The 22,439-nt window shown below is 37.2% G+C and overlaps 1 protein-coding gene across 3 annotated transcripts in view; it reads left to right on the forward strand.

The window, feature by feature from the left end:
- The window catches only part of LOC125241099 (facilitated trehalose transporter Tret1-like), a 133,080-nt gene that overhangs the window by 51,641 nt on the left and 59,000 nt on the right, over window positions 1-22,439 (forward strand). The window contains exon 2 of one of the 3 annotated variants that reach the window (XM_048149425.1): window positions 13,878-13,935. The exons of the other annotated variants lie outside the window; for them this stretch is intronic. The gene's annotated coding sequence lies outside the window, so the exon portion shown is untranslated. The remainder of the gene's footprint in view (window positions 1-13,877; window positions 13,936-22,439) is intronic. 3 annotated transcript variants of the gene reach the window in all.

Consider the following 22,439-nt stretch of genomic DNA (forward strand, 5'->3'; position numbering starts at 1 on the left):
ACAACACCAAATAGTAGGCAAGCAAAATGGAGAAAGCGCCTGGATTCCATGTTCATCAGATCACTTCTGTTAAGATACGGGGTTACGTGAGTTCTTGGTGGGATTATGAAACAAAAACGAGCACAGGCATTTTGAACTCTCTGAATTACTTTCTTTGTGTGAGATAAAAGACAGGAACCTATAACCGTGTCAGCATAATTAAGTTTAGATAATATAAGTGATTCACATAGTGAGATTCTAAGGTCTATGGATAAATAATTTCTAACTTGATAAAGAATCTTAAGCCTATAGAAACAATTCCTAGCAACATCGCAAACATGATTATGAAATCTTAAGTTTTGATCCATGATCACTCCTAGATTCTTGGCTTCTATGACTTGTTCAATGATACTATCTCCTATTTTCAATTGTGGCACAAACTTATTGATTTGTTGTATTTGTTTCTTTGTGCCTATAACCATAAACTTTGATTTATTTGGATTTAAGACTAGGTTATGTCGTGAGCACCAATCAGCTATATGGCTCAGATCCCGGTTAATTTCATCTACCGCGGAGAGGGTTTCACTAGGGCGACATGGCAAATAGAGTTGGAGGTCGTCCGCATAGATATGGTAGTTACATTTCTTTATACAGCTAACTATATCCGCGCTATACAAAATGAACAATATTGGCCCCAATATCGAACCTTGCGGAACTCCGCGCGGAACAAGCGAGGCGGCAGAACAACTATTAATACCATTTTCATTGCAGAGTTCTACTCTTTGAGTACGGTCTTTCAAATAATTAGAGAACCATTTCAACGCAACAGAGTCAAACCCATAGTAGGCAAGCTTGGATATTAGTAGATTGTGATTAATTGTGTCAAACGCGCGTGAAAAGTCCAGTAACGCCAATAAAGTTCCGTTTTCAAGATCTGCCTCTGTCAGAAAGTCGTCGACGACATCTAGGAGTGCAGTCGCTGTGCTACGCCCTGCTCTAAACCCAGATTGTTTTTCTGGCAAAATCCCATTAGCATTTAAATACTCCGTTACTTGCTGACAAACAATTTTTTCAATGACTTTGGAGAGAAATGGTAAAATGCTGATTGGTCTGAGATCCTTGCAGTCAGCCGGGTTATTATTCTTAGGTATTGGTTTGATTCGAGCTTCCTTCCACATACTAGGAAATTCTCCAGTTTTAATAGACTTATTTACTAGAGCTGTAATAATTTTCAAGGTATGTGGAAGTGTCAATAAGATCATGTCGCGTGATATGCCATCTGCACCTTGAGCATTTGACTTTATTTGCATAATAATTTTGGAAACGGTCTCATCATTCACATGTTGAAAGCTAAATATAGACGAACTGTAATGGTTAAATTCATCAAAGGTAAGTTCAGAAATCGCGACTTTATCATTTCCTGGGATAGTAAGGAAGTGAGCATTTATTAAATTAGGGTCGTATAAATTGGGAGGAATACTTGACTTGGAATTGAAGTTAACAATATCACGTTTAATATGTTTCCAAAGTTGACGAGGATTTTTAGAGCTTTTATTAAGTTTGTGTTCGAAATATGCCTTTTTCTCTGACCACAAAGCCTCATTAACGACACCTTTAAGTTGCTTGTAATACTGTCTATGGGAATCTAGTTTAGACGTTCGAAATTTAGAATGAGCTTCATCTCTCAGCTTCATCATTTGCCTGACCGTAGATGTTATCCAGGGGTATCCTTGTTTTTTAATTAGAGTTTTTTTTATTGGAGCGTAAGTATCAAAGATGTACAGTATATATGCAGTGAAAGCTTGGATGGAATCGTTAATATTATCATATAAAAGTCGATCCCAACTTACGCATTCAATAAGCGAATTAAATTCAGTCAAAATTATATCTTTCAAAGGTCGGTAAACTAGAAGTTTAGGCAGCAGCTTAGGTTTTCTGATATTCAGGCTACATGACACAAAGGCATGACTGCTAAGATCCGGGACATGATCAACTATTAAGTTGGAGACGCTGCAGTTGCTACATATAAGATCTAAAACTGTCTCCGAGTGATCTGTGAAGTGAGTGGGGCCCGTAACGTATTGATTTAGACTCATATTGTGTAAAAAGTTTACCATCTTCTTAGTACTAGTTCCGTCATTAGAGCTCATATCGATATTAAAGTCACCCATCAGAACAGTATAATCAAATGTGGAGAAAGCACAACAAGACTCGGTCAAAGCATCTAAAAACGTATCAATATTTAACCACGGGGGGCGGTAAGCGGTACCTATCGCAATTTTCTGACCATTAACTTTAATACTGATCCACATTTGCTCCACGAGTGGTGACTCCGGTGGATGTAGTTGGCGCGCGTAAATGCCGGAACGGAGGTAGAACCCGACGCCGCCGCCCCGAGTCCGGTCGCCCGCGGGCCGCGGCACGTGACGCAAGCGATACCCCGTCGGCTTCGGCGCCCGGCTCTCCTCCCCCTCGCGCAACCAGGTTTCATTTATTGCCAGGATATCTACACCGTGTCGCTCGAACGCCACCATAAATTCGTCATGGCGCGTTCCAAGCGAGCAAGGATTTAAAAGACCTAATTTCAAAAACTTATCAATTATAAACTGTATAATATAACAGTGCGAGATATGTACATACTTTAAATTTACCAAGAACTTCTTTAAGATAGTTACATGCCGTGAATTGACGAATATACGCACATTCATGTTTTTAATATATTGCATACCGTGGTAATGAAAGTAATATTTGAATTCTTCATTAAAATTAGCAGTAGGCATACTTAAGCAACTTGATTCCTTATCAGTCATTGAAACAAACATGATTGTTAAAATAAAACATTTATATCCAGTCAAAAAACATATCTTTAACTTTTTGAAAAGAAATATCAAATAAGTAAATATTACAAGTGAGCACAGGGTAATTGTAATTTTATTCACATGCGTCAGACACAATAAGTAATAATACACATCTTTAAATTTATGAGGTCCGGATAGTAGTGTTAAACTATTGAAATTAGAAACTAGATACATGTTTAGAGGGTAAATACATACACATACACGTACAGCAGTTATATTCAAATGTATATAAAAGCGATTACATATTAGACATAGTAAGACGACACCGGAGTTATTTCCTATCGGAGGTAGTAGGGACCACACCGAAAACACGTTCAATGTCTTGTTCGGACAATTTACAGATATATGACACCATGGTGGTATATATGCTGAGCACTGGAAAAATAATGAAAAAAATCTATCACCATTTTTTTAATATGAAACAACGTAACTAAAAAAGATGATTTTTAATAGCATATTGAAAAATTCGAATATTGCTTAGTATTTTATCGTGAAAAACTGTACTAAATCTACTATTGATTCAATTTTCGTGATGCTTGGAAAAAAATCCATCACCAAGTAAAGAAGGGTTAAATATAAACGACACGAAGTTTAATTCGAACACAACAGTTCACAATTGCGAGCAGCGGTAACGCACCGCCAGTTTTGGCGGCGCGGCGACGCGCCGCAAAAATTCTGCGTTGCGGTGCCGCGCCGCGAGTTTTTGCGGTGCGTCGACGCACCGCGAGTTCTTGCGTCGCGGTGCCGCGCCGCAGATTTCCTGCCGCAAAAACTGGCGGCGCGGCAACGCAACGCAGAATTTTTGCGGTGCGTCGCCGCAACGCGCCCATGTGGCCAGGCCCTAACGGACAAACAAGCAGACACACATTTTCCCATTTATAATATTAGTATGTATAACAGGACTTTATTTGCATATATTGTTATAATAGTTTTTAGCATTAATTTAAGAGTATTATTATGATTGTTTTAATTTTAGTCATTTTTAAATGTATCATTAAATAAATGTATCTTTATCCTTATTAAGTCTCTTTTAAAAATAGGAACATAGTATTATCGGTGATAATTGAACAGTTTATTCTAATTGGAAAAATATTTTTCTTTTAATTACGATGAACTTTTGACGCCACGTGTATAGTTAATGATAGTACCAACCATTCCCGATAAATAATCATCATAATATTACCCTGGGTACTCAATTCCTGCTACAACGACGTATTTTTCCGTGTTGTATCGAGTGTCCAAGGCCCGCATGAGGACAATTCGTAGGATACCTATTTGAGGATACGACACGGTCCCTTATAGGAAAAACTTATCTGATGTAGGTATTTCCTGCCTGATTCCTAGACGAGACCTATCTGTCTTTAAAATCGTAGATCTTCAAGAGTAGATGTGATTGATGAATCATATTTCGCTTTGCAGTTTTCAATGATACCAACATAAAGGGTCATTTTAGTACTCTTTCTTACTTTTTCCATTGGGACTGTGATCAGGTTCACTGTCCCCATTGGAAACTATCCGCAAAGTTTGTGGTAGGTACTAGTCAAATCTTGACTGGGGGACAAATGTAATAACTAAGTTCATTTTTCCATGTTTTACAATGTTTGCAGTATTAAATAGACCACCGTGCACCGGTTATATATGGTAGGCGTATTCAGTGGATACATGTAGAACTCAACATCATAGTGTAATAATGGAAAAAATGGATTAGTTATAATTGCCACCATTCGAGATTTGCCCCGTTGTACCTTACAAGTCTTACAATACCTAAAAATTTAATTCAACGTCAAACCGATTATCAGTAGTCATTACAGCACTGGCTACATTCACCTGTCCAGAAATAATCAAGTCTGAAGACCTGTGCCAGCTCGTTACGTGTCAGGCCTAAATATACTCCGCCAAACGTTAGGTTAAATTGAACTTGTGTGTCACTCCAATAGGTCTGAGACCTATATCTATTAGTCTAATTTCTTTTATGATTAATAGTATAAGCATTTTGTTTTGAGGAAATCCATATACATCTTATACTTTTAAACGAGCAATTCTTGTATATTTATTTATTTATTTATTTATATATATATATTTATTTACACTGACGATCTCGGAAACCGCTCTAACGATTTCGCAGAAATTTGTTATGTGGGGGTTTTTGGGGGTGAAAAATCGGTCTAACTTATCCTTAGGTCCCGGAAAACGCGAATTTTCGAGTTTTCATGCGTTTTTCTTCGCGCGCCATCTCGTGTGCAGTAGTTGTACTGTTAAGACAGAATTCTTTCGGTCGATGTAAGTACTATTTATTGCAAACACTAGATGGCGACACAGGTCAAGGCTAAAACGAATAGAAAATACACTATTTGAGTTTTTGTGGCGAAATGCGCGCCATCTCGTGTGGAGTAGTTGTGTTGTTAAGGCTGAGAATTCTTTCGCTCGATGTAGGTACTATTCATTTTTGAACTAGATGGCGACACATGTCAAGGATACGAAACAGAACCGAGCGAAGCTCGGTTGCCCAGATATTAATAAATGAAAACAAAATTGTTACTTTATTCCCTTACTTTATATTATTATTTCAACGCTGGTTTCGCCAGACCCCACAACACCTAAATTCTGAGTTTTGTATGTTTGCAAATTCAATAATAGTATGTTATCTATCTACCTAGTATGTTTTATTTCCGTGGGTGTCGTAGAAGTGGACTATGGGATATGAGTTAAATTGTAGCGAAGGCGAGAGGCTGGCAACCTGTCACTGCAATGTCACAGTTTCATTTTCTTTCAACTCCTTATTTGCCAAGAGTGGCACAGAAACTTGAGTAGTTTCATGTGCTCTGCCTACCCCTTTATGGGATACAGGCGTGATTGTATGTATGTAGATAGATCGATAGATAGATACATTCTTTATTCATACCCACAACATACATGGCATTGACAATTTAACATCCAAAAAAAAATTAAAAACAAAAACAGTAAAAGAGTTACATGCAAACTTAACTAGTAACATTATTTTAACTAATACCTATGCCATATAGATAGATAGGTGTTGAAAGAGTGTTTCTGTGCGTTTAGGCTTTATTGTAAGGCATATATTATTGGACAAATGTAAGTGATTAATTGATTAAATACGTAGTAGTGACCAGAGATGGAGACAAAGAGAGAGAGAGTTAAGGGTAAATTCGGTTCAACCTTGCTGTTTTTGTTTATTAAAAAGTTCATTTTTATATTTTATTTTGAAATTTGCTTTATTTTTTAACATACGAATTGGTGGTGGTATGTTATTCCAACATTTAGTTGCGCGGTACCGAAAACTCCCCTTGAAAGCGGCAGATCGATGTTGGGGAACCTGTAATACTATCGCTCTAGAAGCTCGCATTTGGTGATGAATACTACTTTTTGAAAACCATAAGAGTTTATTATATAAATAAGACGGCTGCTTGGTTTGAATTGTATCGAAGAGCAGACAAGCCAACATAAGCTCTTGGCGGGCGGCCATTTTTAGTATTCCAGCATTATTCAAGAACGGCGTGACATGAGTACGAGGAGGGATTTTAAAGCAAAATCTGGCACAAGCATTCTGAACCCTTTGGATTAGACGCCATGATCGTGCAAGAAGGCAAGAACCATAAACATGTATGTATCTATATATCCATGGGTAGATTGGGTAGGTATTCAAAATGTGTAATAAGTTGTAGCCGTGCAGTAAATTGCATGTCAGTTTCCTTTATATAAACATACTTAAATAGATACTAAAACTTTCAATTAGCTCTCTCTACAAACTTAATCTCCACTTAATCAGCGTAATATTTTATAAGCATATAAACTTGGTAGCAACTAGCAAGGGCCAGTAGATCAGTATCTTTATAGTGAAAAGCTTGTTTTCACACGATTTTGCAGAAAACCTCACAAGAAAGGTCGAGGACTTTCTTCTGGGAATCCTTACTAATATTGTAAACGGGAAAGTGTGTGTGTCTGTTTGTTTGTCCGTCTAATAACGGAGCGACAAATTGACGTGATTTTTTTAAGTGAAGATAGTGGAAGGGATGGAGAGTGACATAGGCTACTTTTTGTCTCTTTCTAACGCGAGCGAAGCCGTGGAAAAAAGCTAGTAATAACATAAGGTCAATACGGGTACGTGTGTTATAAAGTGAAATGTGTCTGGCCTTCACAGTTTGTCTTTTTACTCTATGTCACGGGTGGGTTTGCGAGTTCATGCTTTTGCTACTTGCTACTCACGATTAGTGGTAAACGTCTCAATAAACACTGATTATTATTTAAACAGGCCAAATGGTAGGGCCAGACTAGGGTTGCAAATAGAAAAAAAACCAAATGTTTGTTTTTTCAGAATTATGAAAAAAACATGAAAAAAACGAGCACCATGGTTTTTTTTCTAAATATGGTTTTTTTTCAGATGAACAAATAATTCTACAATAACGGTTTTTCGTGAGTTGTAACGTGTTTCAATAACAATAACGTACATTTTAATTCGATTAACATTCAGTATACAAACGTTTATTGGGGAATCCCCGATGCGGCGTGCAGCGTGGAGAGGCGGTGGTGTTGCCAACAGTAAATAGTGATAACTACCAACTACAGATTTCGTAAATGTTACTTTTATAAGACCAGAAATTAAAGTTATTTGATTAAATTCGTTTAATAGTTAACATTAAGACTAAAAAACCGTATTAAAGTATTAACTGCTTTGCAAATTTTGAGATTTCGTACATTAGAAAAAAAACATACTCCAGAAAAAAAACCGTTTTTTTTTCACGGTTTTTTTTTCATGTTTTTTTTTTCAAGCCAGAAAAAAAACCGTTTTTTTTGCAACCCTAGGCCAGACACACTTCCCCTTATGACACACTTATCCTTATTGACGTTAGAAAGAAATTTAGTAAGAGACAAAATTAAAAGTAGTCTATGTCACTCTCATCCCTTCAACTATCTCCACTTAAAAAATCACGTCAATTCGTCGCTCCGTTTTGCCGTGAAAGACGGACAAACAAACAGAGACACCACTTCTCCATTAATAATATTAAGTATGGATAAACTTGGTAGCAACATTAATGTCCAGTAGATTAGTATCTTTATACTGAAGAGGTTATTTTCACACAATTTTGCAGACAACCTACCAGAAAGGTCAAAAGCTTTCTTCTGGGATTACCCCAGTACCCAGTACCTGAGGTTGAGGTTATTGGTTTCCTTCAACTTTTTTTTGGTTAAACTAACTGGTCGAGTTTAATGTTGTGGGTGGGATTTCCCAGTGATTGGAAGATAGTTTAAGGTTTTTGGGAAATCCCTAAATAGTTATTAGGAGTGAAAATTGTATACCTACATTTTATTATTTTATGGATTGCAGATTTATAGGAAGTGATGATGGTGATGATGAGATTTATAGGAAGTCTCGTGATTAGGTAATGGTAAATAATGAATAGGTTGATATAAACAAGTAGGTATGCAAATCATGACTTTCGGATGATTGTCTATTGATATACTAGCTTTTACCCGCGGCTTCGCCCGCGTAATAAAAAAATGTATTCTTATTGAAACGTTTACAAAAAAACTAAGATTTTCATTTGGATCCGTAGGTTTCTTTTTATAGGTACATCTGTCCGCGATTACTTCGATTAAGGTAAAGCGGAGCAATTCTCGACTGGGGGTGAACGCCATTGTAACTGATCTATTTGCTAATAAAAGTACGGTCAAAAAATAAATTTTCATTTGGATCCGTGGTTTACCACTTTTCGACTCTATTGATCGAAAAGTGGTAAACCACTTTTTTCTATTGATCTGACTGTACTGTACTTACACATATTACTATTATTTTAAAAGAAATTCTTGCAATGATTGTAAAATTGTTACACAGCGACCACAGCGTAGGTAGTAGGTACGAATATGTTTGTATTTTACCTATATAAATATTTATACTGGGGAAACTTCATACAACCCACATAGCCAGTATCTCGACGCTATTGTCGGTAGGGTAAAAAGTACTTCCTTGCATTATCGCTTACAATTTTTTCCATTTTGCTTATACTTATTGCAAACGTAAACATATAAAAGGCAAGCAAACAACGATCTTCTTACAGCACATTGAATGTAATAGTTATTACGGATGCAGGATACTCGCCGATGCCTACTTACTAATCCCTTCGCACTGAGCCACCTGCATTTTACACTGCCTAGATATCGATTGTCGACCGATTAGTCCGACCCCAATCCCTATTCTTATCCCCGTCCATAGGGACGGGGATAAGAATAGGGATTGGGGTACTATCTCTATCCTTGTCTCCGTCCCCGTCCCATCCCTGTCCCCGTCCCTCCCCTATCCCTATCCCCGTCCCTGTCCCCTATTCCTATCCCTATCCCCTATCCCTATCCCTGTCCCTGTCGCTGTCGCTGCCCCTGCCCCCGTCCCCGTCCCCGTCCCCGTCCCCGCCCCGTCCCCGTCCCCGTCCCCGTCCCCGTCCCTATCCCTATCCCTATACTTTCCCTATCCCTATCCCTTCCCTATCCCTATCCCTATCTCTATCCCTAACCCTATCCCGTTCCTGTCCCTGTCAAATTATCATGCTAGGAGGTGAACTTTGAAAAATCCTTTCTTAGTGGTCCTCTAAGGAACATCCGTGTCAATTTGAAATCTCTTGAACCAGAAGTAAATATAAAAACTAAACCTATACTTATGGCTATTTTGGATATTTTAACCCCATTGCACAACAACAGGGAAGAAAATTTCTTTTCCACCTCATTAGATTTTAAAATCGTTGTATTTATCGTGATCAGCGACCCGATAAACCGTAAAAACGATACCCATATTGTGTTTTTGACTTTACCCCCTTTGCACCCCTTTAGGGGTCAAATTTTCAATCCTCCTATGAAGTTTCGAATAAAATAGTCAAACTAATCTTGTTTCCCCATACAAACTTTGAACCCCCATTTGACCCCCTTAGGAGGCGAATTTTGAAAAATCCTTTCTTAGTGCTCCTCTCACTATATAAGGAACCTACGTGCCAAATTTGATATCTCTAGGACCAGTGGCTTCGGCTGTGCGTTGATATGTTAGTCAGTCAGTCAATATCTTCTTTTATATATATTTTTTGATATTGAAACCCCATTGCACCACAACAGGGGAGAAGGTATTTCACTTCCGCCTCATTAGATTTTAAAAACGTTGTATTTATCGTGATCAGCGACCCGATAAACCATAAAAACGATACCCATATTGATTTTTTGACTTTATCACCCTTTTAGGGGTTAAATTTTCAAAAAACCTGAAACACGTATTCAGTCATATGTCCTAAGGAATCTTCCTGTGAAGTTTCGAATAAAATAGTCAAACTAATCTTGTTTCCCCATACAAACTTTGAACCCCCATTTGACCCCCTTAGGAGGTGAATTTTGGAAAATCCTTTCTTAGTGCTCCTCTACACTATATAAGGAACCTACGTGCCAAATTTGAAATCTCTAGGACCAGCGGTTTCGGCTGTGCGTTGATATGTCAGTCAGTCAGCTTCTTCTTTTATATATTTAGATTTTGTATTGGATACTGGCGACATTTCCTCGCTGTATCGCAATGCTGATACGTTGTGCGAGGAAGTCGCTAGCTCTTCGGTCACCAGTTGCCTCAATATATCGATAGTTAGGTACTCATGCTGGAATAAAACTATGGAAACGGATTAAATCGCGTATAATGAATTTATTGTAGGTACCTGGTAAATATTACAAAAGAGCTGCCTTTACTTTGTGTTGTTCTAAAAAGGTCATCTTAACACGAGTCTCCGATCTGCCCAGAGAGTGTAAAGCGGAGTGTTTCGACAATTTGCCAACAAGCATCTTATTTGCTCGCTAACAAAGCTTAAGTGGCTTAATAACCAGTTTTCCCACGAAGTAACTAGGGGCTTTCTAGACCGAGATGTAGGAATTCTAGATCGGACTAGGGCTAGTTATACAGATTTATCAGAATCAAAAACTAAACATGTTATTACTAATCGAGTTGCGGGACACTGAAAACCAGACGACCGCTCTGGCCTAGCATAGCCTAATGGCCCTGCCTAACCCGCGGCCCTGGGTTCGAATCCCGGTACGGGCATTTATTTGTCTGATGAGCACAGATATTTGTACCTGAGTCATGGATGTTTTCTATGTTACGTATAAGTATGTATATATTATATATAGATCGTTGTCTGAGTATCCATAACACAAGCCTTCTTGAGCTTACCGTGGGACTCAGTCAACCCGTGAAAGAATATCCTATAATATTTATTTATTTATCATTTAAAAGTCATATGTATCACACAACTATTTCCATATATTCTCATATCAAGGGTTTTCTAGACCAAGGTGTGGGAATTCTAAATATAATAGACTATCAAATCATTACATCATTTAAAACTAAGTCTTCCGCGTGTGTCGATGTCGATTTGTAAAAACTTAAAAACTGAAATTATTTTCATGCATAATCAGTTGCACTGATGTCACAAACATATTTGATGTATAAGATACTTACAGAAAAAATATTTTTAATCATGAAAAAGGCCTAGTTGTGGGAATTATTAGTAGCAGTACCTATTTGATATTTAGGTTTTGTTCTATTAATATGCAATTCAAGTGATTTGTTTACTATTTCTGCCATTTCTATTGAAAACCATTTTAAGGACTTCTCCGAACATTGACTTCATTGGCACACGTTACCTACAGTGACTCACATAGCATGCGCCAGGCCACTTATACGAGTGATAAATATATAATTATACCTACAATTGTGCCAGAGCACGGGCCTACTCGTAAATAAAAATATAGTGGTTAGACATATATAAGTGAGCGTTAAGTGATTGCCATGTTATTGATTGCTTTCAGATTATCTGACCCTGATGTCAAGGATATTAAAAGCATTTGTCAAAAATGGCGCCTTTAATACAAGGCCTCACTTCGCTTTTTCCACTCGACTCGACCCTGTCGTCAGTTTTTTCCTACCATTTTGAGTAGAATGCGTCCAGACCCTTTAGCACAACTTGCCTTATCGCGAGCGAGTCCAGCCCCTCTAGCACAACTTGCCTTGTCGTGCGCGAGTCGATACTTGAAGTCGCGCTTGATGTATGGACTCGCGCGCGACAAGGCAAGTTGTGCTAAAGGGTCAGACATCAAGCGCGACTTCAAATATGGACTCGTGCGTGACAAGGCAAGTTGTGCTAGAAGGTCGTGTCATTCCGCCATCTCCTTTTTTCCTTCACCGTATACGAGTCCCATTTACATGTATGCTAGGTATTATATGCCGTTCTATTTATATTTTAAATAATATGAGTGGGTTCCTTAACTAGGTTGTATAGCACTTCTAGTGTATCACTAAGTGTATCTTTGTCTCAGCACGCGTCTTGTCGTAAATAATATCGGCTATTGCAAGCTTTGACACGGATACACAAACATAGACTGTAGTTGTAGGCTTCCTGTGATTATGTACTTATAGTCCGCTTCGCAATAAATAGGTACATATAGCCGTTGGCTCGTTGGGTGGACGACATTCGAAAAACTGCGAGGTACTTCTAGATGAGATTAGCCCAGGACAGGGATAAGTGGCGGATGATGTGAAAACGCACTAAAGTTTGAGTCGCGTCATCAGGATACATCCATCCTAATATTATAAATGTGAAAGTGTGTGTGTCTCTTTGTTTGTCCGTCTTTCACGGCAAAACGGAGCGACGAATTGATGTGATTCTTCAAGTGGAGATAGTTGAAGGGATGGAGAATGACATAGGCTACTTTTTGCCTCTTTCTAACGCGAGCGAAGCCGCGGGCAAAAACTAGTATTAATATAAAAGAGCCTACAGACAGACGTATGTCGTTTTGGTTCTAACAAGTGTTAGGTGTCAGACTGTCAGTAAACGCTTTTACTTTCGTATGTTTCGCTTAACATTTCTGCTACGATTAGGGAAAGTGATTTAAATTGCTCCCGCTTGTACAGTCGGTGAGAAAAGCTTTACCTGAGTCTAAATTTTTTTTTGTTTATACATGATCAAAAATTTAATGCTTCTAAGCTATATCTGCCGGCGTATCATGCTGCCAATTTTATCACTTATCCACGTGGATAAAGCATCCGTCACGCTTTAGCAAGTATGTCAATGTGAGAGTGACAGATGTCTTATCCACGTGGATAAGTGATAAAATTGGCAGCATGATACGCCGGCTGGATGTCAGCATAGCTGGGCACCGTTAATCAAATAGTTAACTTCGATAATCGTTAATCCGTTACTTAAAAAGTTAACTTCGTTAATCGTTAAAGCGATACATTTCGGTAGATTTAACGGAAGTTAAAGTTAATCGATAATCCGTTAACACGTCATAAAAAAAAAACATTCAGTCGAATTGAGAACCTCCTCCTTTTTTGAAGTCGGTTAAAAATAGGACTCCACTGTAGGTATTATGTATTTCTATTTACTAAGTATCCACCAAAAACCATTAAAACCTGTGACACCAATCGGAAAAAAACCCGAAATGTAATAATTACGGTCTCTTCGGGCTTTTACCGCCGTTGGTTGGCTAAATCCTAGGTTTTACTTGGTTTTACTTCGGATTGGTAATTATTGGGTCATTCATGCGGTCGCGATCGTGGTGCGTCGGTTCTTCAGATTGAGATTTGAGATGACAACTCGATGCTGTGGACCACGATAACTTGGTAGAGTAATCTAAGGCCCGCGCCGAACTCTAACTCGATGGGTCGGTTGCGCGATTTGTCTGTCATGCCTGATGATTGCTCTCTGGGAATCCCAGGTTAGTGATCGATCTAGCACGACTAATAAGATTTAGAAGATCTCGAATAAGTGATCCAAAGTCGCCAATTGGTATTTAGACTGTTTATAACCGACGGATCTTCTTTTACCGATAAAACCTAGGTTTTGCCGTATTACGGGCTTTTACAGTAGCAGTAAGAACGTGGTTTTCGCGGCGCAACAAGCCGCTTGGGGTGCTGGATTAACGATTAACGGACTCGATGAAATTTAACGGAAACGGTTAACATTTTTTAAAGTTAACTTATAAATCCGTTAACGTTGTTTCTTTCAGGTAAGCTTCCAAATACCTTCAAGGTTACAACATTATCTAGCTGAAAACCATAAATTCCGTAAGTTAAAAATATATTGATTAAAATAACTCGTGAATCATTATAGTAAGACAAGTTTTAAGAATGTGTTTCAGTCTCAAAAGGTAAATGAGGCCCTTGGGATTATTTTTTCTTTCACCGAAAAAGTGTATTCTAATTTTTGTCTTAAAGAAAGACACCTTTTTCCTAAACAAAAATGGCTCTAGCCTTAGGTAATATCTATCTACTTACCATTCTACCTACTTTATTAAGCTTATATGGACTGTACGCTTGTTTGTAACCACCTTGAATAAGATTTGTGTACCTGACAGTACCACAGATTAAACTATTATGAGATTGACTAAATTTACATTCAAGCGCAAGCTGCGAAAACATTTTGAGAAGTATCAAGACTAAGTATATTTAGAGCAGGTATATATATATATATATATTTAAATGTATATGTATGTATATATGTTATATTTATGTAAATCTATAATATGTAATTTATATGTATTTATTATTAATATATGTATTTATTATAGTTATAGTTATAGTCTTAAATAGGTAAATATATTTACATAAGTCCCTATTTTTTTTTTCTATAACGTAGTCCAATAAAATCAAGTCTTTAGTGTTCTTTACATATCCCGCACCTTTTTTTGGTCTTGTCTGTTTGGCCTAAAGGTTGACTGGTAGAGAATGCCATGTAGCATTAAGTTCGCCTTTTGTAACTGTATATTTTTACTGTGCAATAAAGTTTAAATAAATAAATAAATAAATAAATAAATTGATGAGGTAAGTAGCGCTGTTTCAAATTCTTCGCATTCGCAAAAAAAGTTGAAAATTCTTGAGATAATTACACTTTTTCGAGCCATTATTAAACATGCAGCTCAATTAGTAGAGCTCGCGCTAGAAAAACTATTTTTTAAAAAGTTTAAAGGCTGAACATAGGTGCCTGAATGTAAACTATTTTTAATTGAAATAAGTAGAAGTAGGCGGATATTAATATAAAAAAGAAGTCTTCTGATTTTACAACTGAACAACACCCATATTATCGTCATCTTTTTGATCAAAACCAAGTTTAATACACCGTGTTTCTTTTTATTTCCGTTAAATTTTACACATTGTTAGGTTCGTTATCATGAACCACCCTGTATATCACTTTTAGTTAAATTCGCAAAAAAATGTTTTTCATCGTTTTCATACATAATAAATGAATAAGTTAGTGTGAGAGACCCTTAAGAATAATATTCAAGTTAGTGTCAAGTGATTGACGGCACATGTCAGAACAAAGTAACAGGGAAGTGGTAAAGGTTGTCACACACTTATTCAGTAATTATTTTTATTTTTTTAATAACTCGATAACCGTAAGAGTTAAGACGCTAGTTTCTTAGAGAAATTAATTGTATTTGGTCTAAATAACCATTCCTTAAAGTTAACGGAATTTAATAAAAACAGGGTGTATACGGGCGATTATGTTTCCAATTTTATCAGTTATCAACGTGTATGCCTTGCTTGCCAGAACGTGACGGATGCTTTATCAACGTAGATAAGTGATAAAATACATACATACATACAATCACGCCTGTATCCCATGAAGGGGTAGGCAGAGCACATGAACTACTCAAGTTTCAGTGCCACTCTTGGCAAATAGGGGTTGAAAGAAAACGAAATTGTGACATTGCAGTGACAGGTTGCCAGCCTCTCGCCTACGCCACAATTTAACCCATATCCCATAGTCGCTTTCTACGACACCCACGGGAAGAAAGGGGGAGGTGAAATTCTTAACCCGTCACCACACAGGCAAGTGATAAAATGCAAGCACAATAGAGCTAAGGGCCACTTGCACCTACGAAAAGGATGGGTTAACCCCAGGGAATTTGACAGATGACAGCCCACTAACCCTGAGTTAAGTGGTTGGTGCAAGTGGGCTTAAGAAATCAATCAAAATCAATAGAAATCAATAAATAAAAAATAAAAATAAAAATAAAAATTGACAATTCTACGTTCATCCTGGACCGCGCAAATGAATGATAATGAAAAACATAAATAATATTTTCAGAAGAATAGTTTAGAAAAAATACACCTTAAATTTTAAGATAAGTACAGATTCGTAGTACGTCACTGTTACTAAAATACAAACAAGAAATAACTAACTCAGTCATGTAACATTCCCTTTGACAATACACTATTAAAGCATAGTTAATGTAAAGTTACACTCGCGAACGTTTTACCCTTTTGTCAGAAAGTCAGAATGCACAAAACGGAGTCTAACAAAGCGTTTCGGACAATGCTTTCGCTGTACTTTCTAAATAAGGTAAAAAAGTGTATTTGAAACATTTTTTGTTATTTTTCGATTCACTGCGCGTTTTTTTTTTTGTATATTTGATTCAAATTTTGTAACTTTAAATAATTTCGTAATACTTAGGTTTGTTAGATAACTGATTCTATTGGAAGTTGGAGTAATTTATTTAACAATACAATAACTTGCTACCATGAAGTTAACTGTAACGATGAAATCGGTAGGTATAACCATGTAATGATACATTTTGTAACATGGGGCGTAAGTTACGTAAACGATCGAGAGTATAGTTAGTTAAATGGCGATGACTTTCGGAGTGATCTAAAAACTCGTAGGAACAATGTTTTTATCACACTTAAAAAAAAAATACTTAAACGTTGAAAAGAATCACGGTACCTACTAGAAATTGTATAACTCCATCGGTAATATGCTTTCTAGCGTGCAATCGCAATTACAGAACACGTGTGATGAAAGGATCGATTTGATAGAAGCGCACAAGATTTTTTAGAATTATAACTTATAATTATTTTTTTAGAATTATAAGTTATAACTTGCGGAAAGTTGACCAGTAACATTGCAAATTTTTCCTCACCATACGGCCATGTTACGAAATATAAGTCAAATAAAACCAGAGATAGTTCTACCATCTTTTGTGTTCCTAAAATACTCAATCGAAACGCACGCGCATCAAGACACAAGTGGCATCACTCAAAGGTGTATCACCAACTTAAAACCACACTTCACTTCACTCTAAACATAACTCATTAAAGTCTATAATCGTTTATCCTAATTGCTTTCCTTAAATAGTCTTTTGACAAGATATTTATGCGGTTAGGATAGTTCGTATAACAAGGGATGAAGGTTGATAATAAAGGTACAAAAGTGTATTAGGTAAGGAATTTAATGGGATAAGGCAGCCTGTTCTTGGAAGAAAGCTTGCGTTGTTATTGATACTTGACACTGCACGGGTCCATTGTATGAGGCACTTGAAAATTATATTATTTGTGTTCTTTTTTAAATAATGACCAGGAGGTAGAATGCTACCCATTTTAGGGGCTTTTTTTAAAGAAACTTTGTATCATACCATATTTCATTTACCAAACATATAATGTATGATGCCGTGTCAGGCGACGCAACGGAGCCACGCTGTTACGTCGTCGCCTAAATAGAATATTGTTTTTTTTTTTGTCTGATTTTTACTGTTTTTTGTGCTATACCTATTGTTTTTATTTTTTGGTTTCACAGTGCTTTGGTTTTACTGTTATGCTGTGTAACTTATTTGAATAATAAATAAATAAATAAATGATTTTCGACTCCATGGACAAAACATTGATGCTACATAAAATTGAAGCAAGAGAGAACCTAGTTGTGTGTGTCATACAATGTCACAATTTCGTTTTCTTTCAACCCCTTTTTGCCAAGAGTGGCACTGAAACTTTAGTAGTTCATGTGCTCTGCCTACCCCTTTATGGGATACAGGCGTGATTGTATGTATGTATGTATGTGTATGTATAATTGTACATTTCAATGAATGACGTATCGTGTAGCAAATGGAAACGCAGCAAAAGCTGCGCGTGCGGCGGTAGCGGTAGGCATCTCACTGCATTGCCTAAGAATAAGCCTAGCAAAATAAAAAATAATTAACTAAATACGAGTAATTAACTAGATTTGTGTAAACGAATTCCCAATTTATCACTCACTCCGAGTTTGACCGCATTTTTAGTGTTCTGTAGCAAAGCTTAGTGACTATCAGGGAAACACCAATTTTCTCAGTTTTACGACTATTTAACTCAATTTTATTAAATCAAAATTGCATTTTAGTTTCTTTTTAAATAAATAAATATTGGGGATACCTTACACAAATCAACTTAGCCCCAAACTAAGCAAAGCTTGTACTATGGGTGCTAAGCGACGCTATACATACTAAAATAGACAAATACATAAATATATACTTATATATAGAAAACATCCATGACTCAGGAACAAATATCTGTGCTCATCACACAAATAAATGCCCTTACCGGGATTCGAACCCAGGACCGCGGCTTAGCAGGCAGGGTCACTACCGACTGAGGCAGACCGGTCGTGAACAAACATTTAACTCTTCGGTAGCGTACCGCTGTTTAAGAACATCTGTAAATAAGTATCAAAATGACTAGTTTACAAAAAAAACTAATAATCCACTATAACAATGAGGAAAGCATCGATAACTGAATTTATCGATATAGGAAATCCCCAATTTGTCACTAAACTTTGCCCCCTAAATTCCGATCCCAAAAGCTAATGATTTGTCCCAAGACATTGACGTCAACTAGGTATCAGGAGAGTCAATTAGTTATCTCTTTGCGAGACAAAATTTCGAATGAGGACATTCGCCCACTGTAGTTGAAGTTATAGACATTCGCCAAAAGAATTGTGTAACTGAAATGAGACTGGGACATTTGTAGTAGGGTTGTCAGACTTGTAGCCAGTAGGTACCTAACGATCTTCCCAGTTTGGGAAATCAAGAAGATGGAATTGAAGCCAAGACTTTTTAAGGACAGGGCAATATATAAAAAAAACATTTAAACATCGAATTCATAGACAAAGGAACCTTGAAACCGGTGTAAAGAAGATCATGCGCATCACATCACACCACATCATAGCGCAGAAAATGTTACTTTAAGTGCGAACTCGCATGCGATTTTGAGGTAGTTACGTTGCTGACTGTTGAGGTTACATACAATTTTGCACAGCCATCAAATACCGCAATGTAAAAAAACTCGTATCCGAGTTCTCATACCGTCTAAATGGGCCCTAATTGTTGACTAGACATCACAGGAAGTTTTTAATATCTACGGGTGATCACAAGTTTCCCTTTGACGAGCTACATCAGAACGTGTAAGTACTCCCAAAGATATATCTATGATCAAACACTGTCAGTCCCCCCTTATCTCGTAACCCGATAAGTTGTATTGACACCCGATAGGCCGGAAACTAGTGAGGACAGTAAACACTGATTATTTTAGATAAAATGGCACCCGTGTCACATGTGTGAGTTTTTGGAACTTCTGGATTACCTATCCTAAAGACAAGCCCTGATGAATTTAGGATTTAAAAACATTTCTCGTCGTCACTCTCTTGACAAAGTAAGGGAGACCGAGGTGAGTTGTGACACAGGGTAGTTGTGACAAAGTCGATTTTTGTGAACTTATTAACTATCAGCAAGATCTCAATAGCGCTCGTTTGCTAGCTTACACCAGCAGGCAGCAGGTTAGCAGTTTAAAAAACCAGCGCTGTTATGCGTTTGCTAATAGTTAATAAGTTCCCAAAAATCAACATTGTCACAACTCTCCTCCGTCACAACTAACCTCGGTCTCCAATACTTTTGATTACGGAACGTTGCCGACGTTGCAGACTAAACCAAAATGTTTGCTAATAGAGGAATGGTACAAACACTCACAGTCACGAGACAGAAGACAGAAGGTATTAGAAGGATAATTTGGAAATATTCACTGTCAAGGAGCAAAGATACTTAGATCAAATTACGGGTTTGCCTTCTCCTTCATTCCTAAGTGCATTTGCACAATATCCGATTCGATATCGGATGTAGGTCCGATATTCTATTAAAGACGCCATCTTTGCAATTTGTTTGAAGGATAATTTGGAAATATTTACTGTCAAGGGGCAAAGATAGATCAAATTACGGGTTTGCCTTCTCCTTCATTCCTGAGTGCATTTGCACAATATCCGATTCCATATCGGATGTAGGTTCGATATCCTATTAAATACGCCATCTTTGCAATTTATTTTTGCCAACCTTCCTATATCCGATATCAGATCGCATAATGAGAAAACGCTCTTAAGATACAATACAATACAAATATTCTTTATTGCTCACCAATATTAACAAGATGACATTTAAAAAAATAAGCACATAACTTGGTAACTTGGTAAGATCTTGGTTGCTTCAATAAAAATAAAAGACTTGCTGCACATGCACAATCCACAGCACAGCTACGTTTTTAAATTAGATTGATTCCCAAGATCTGCAAGCTGTTGTAGAACAGTCATCATGAGATCATTGTCATCCCTAGAGAGATCTCTAGGGACTAGTGACAAAAGAGTGAGTGCCCTTCCATCAGCATGACGTCATAAACTGCTAAAAAAAGTATTCTGACAGTCCGCCCAACTATTTCCGTTTCTAAAAAGGGCGCGAAGAGAATTCTTCAGGTGATCAACCCGTCACGCCTACATCGTCAAACTTTGGCAAGTGGACATGGTAGTACGGGAAACAAAGGAAAAGCCGCCGTAACCTATATACGACATTTTTAGGAAATGCTCAGTATATCACCAGTTGACAACATACACGGTGTACCAAGAGAAAAACCGGCCAAGTGCGAGTCGGACTCGCGCACCGAGGGTTCCGTACAAACCTGCAAGGTTTACAAAGTTCGTTCATTATTAAAAAAAAATATATTATGTGATGTAACTAAAAATTTATGGTTTTCGTAATTTTTCCTTTATCTATGCTATAAGACGTTGCTTCGTACCAAATTTCAAGATTCTGAGTTCACGGGAAGCACCCTGTAGGTTTTGATTCCCTTGCAAGTGTCGAAAATTTGCGGCATAAACGGCTGTATCTTTTGATTGCGTTGGCTTAGAAGTTTGATTTTTTCACAGCTTCAAGGGACAGTAGACCTGAGTAATTGATATAAATTTCAGCTTCATACCTCCACGCGTTCCTGAGAAAAAGGGTCTTGACAGACGGACGGACGGACAGACGGACAACAAAGTGATCCTATAAGGGTTCCGTTTTTTCCTTTTGAGGTACGGAACCCTAAAAACGAGTTTTAACAGTACACTGTTAAAACTACTGGAATACATTCCGTCAGTAAGAATAACATTGTATAAAATTTAATATTAACATTTCTGGAATTCGCCTAGTTTCAGAGTTAATACCAATTAAAACTTTTGATATGATAGCTATTGTGTGCACAAAAAAAGCGCTGGTGGCCTAGCGGTAAGAGCGTGCGACTTTCAATCCGGAAGTCGCGGGTTCGAACCCCGGCTCGTATCAATGAGTTTTTCGGAGGTTATGTGCAAAATGTCATTTGATATTTGCAAGTAGCTTTTCGGTGAAGGAAAACATCGTCCATCGTGAGGAAACCGGACTAACCCCAATAAGGCCTAGTTACCCTTCGGGTTAGAAGGTCAGATGGCTGTCGCTTTTGTAAAAACTGGTGCCTACGCCAAATCTTGGGATTAGTTGTCAAAAGCGGACCTAGGGCTTCCATGAGCCGTGGCAAATGCCGGGATAACGCAAGGAGGATGATGAGCTATAAGTACATGTCAAGAATGACAAGTATCATTTTGCAGAAAAAAGTAAGAATTAATTTTAAGTGACAGTTCACAAATTATTGAAACAATCAAATATTAAAAAATAAAACAAAATTGTTTTTTGGCAAAATTAAAGTAACTACAAGTCTATTTTCTTTTCTTTTAACATCAGAAATGCGTGGTGGTTAAAATCATTCAGTTTATTTATTTTACTCCGCGTATAATAAACAGCACCTTTTTACGCTTTTCTCGATATATCACCAATCGACACATATATCGATCTATTTTATCGTCGCCCACAATGCGGAGAACAGACATGTCAGTCAGTAAAACTATACTTGTTGTTCGAGGAACGGGGCTTTCTGCGAAGCAGTTTCTCGGTTTTTTGTCAGTTATTTTAGTTAACGGTGTATTTGTTTTGTTTCTACTGAAGTTGCATCAATGGTTAGTTGAGCGATGAATTATAAAGTGCAATAACAGTTATGACTGTGAGTGTGAGAAAAGCTTGAGATAATGTATTTGGTAATTTATTTTGTCATAAAACATCATTTTCTCATAAAGTTTAATTTTTTTAAACCCCCTAATTGCTGAGAGTCACACTGAAACTTGAGCAGTCCCATGTGCTCTAGCTACCACTTTGGAAATACAAGCGTGAGTTTATGTATGTATGTAATGTTCGTAGAATATTTCAAATTGGAGTTCACCGACCAGTAATTTAAGTGTAAAAGCAATGTAGGTATGTTATTTTTTGAACCTCAAAAATTAGATTAATTAATTTTGGAAACTTATAAATTCCAAGATCAGAATTTACAAACATACAATTATATTGCAAGAAAAGAAGAGGGTAATATGTATTTGTGTGCAAGTAATTTATTTTATTCTAAAAGTAAACAAAAGAAACCAAAATTTCATTAACAAAATG

Source organism: Leguminivora glycinivorella, chromosome 2 (genome assembly GCF_023078275.1).
Source record: "Leguminivora glycinivorella isolate SPB_JAAS2020 chromosome 2, LegGlyc_1.1, whole genome shotgun sequence".
Lineage (NCBI taxonomy): Eukaryota > Metazoa > Arthropoda > Insecta > Lepidoptera > Tortricidae > Leguminivora > Leguminivora glycinivorella.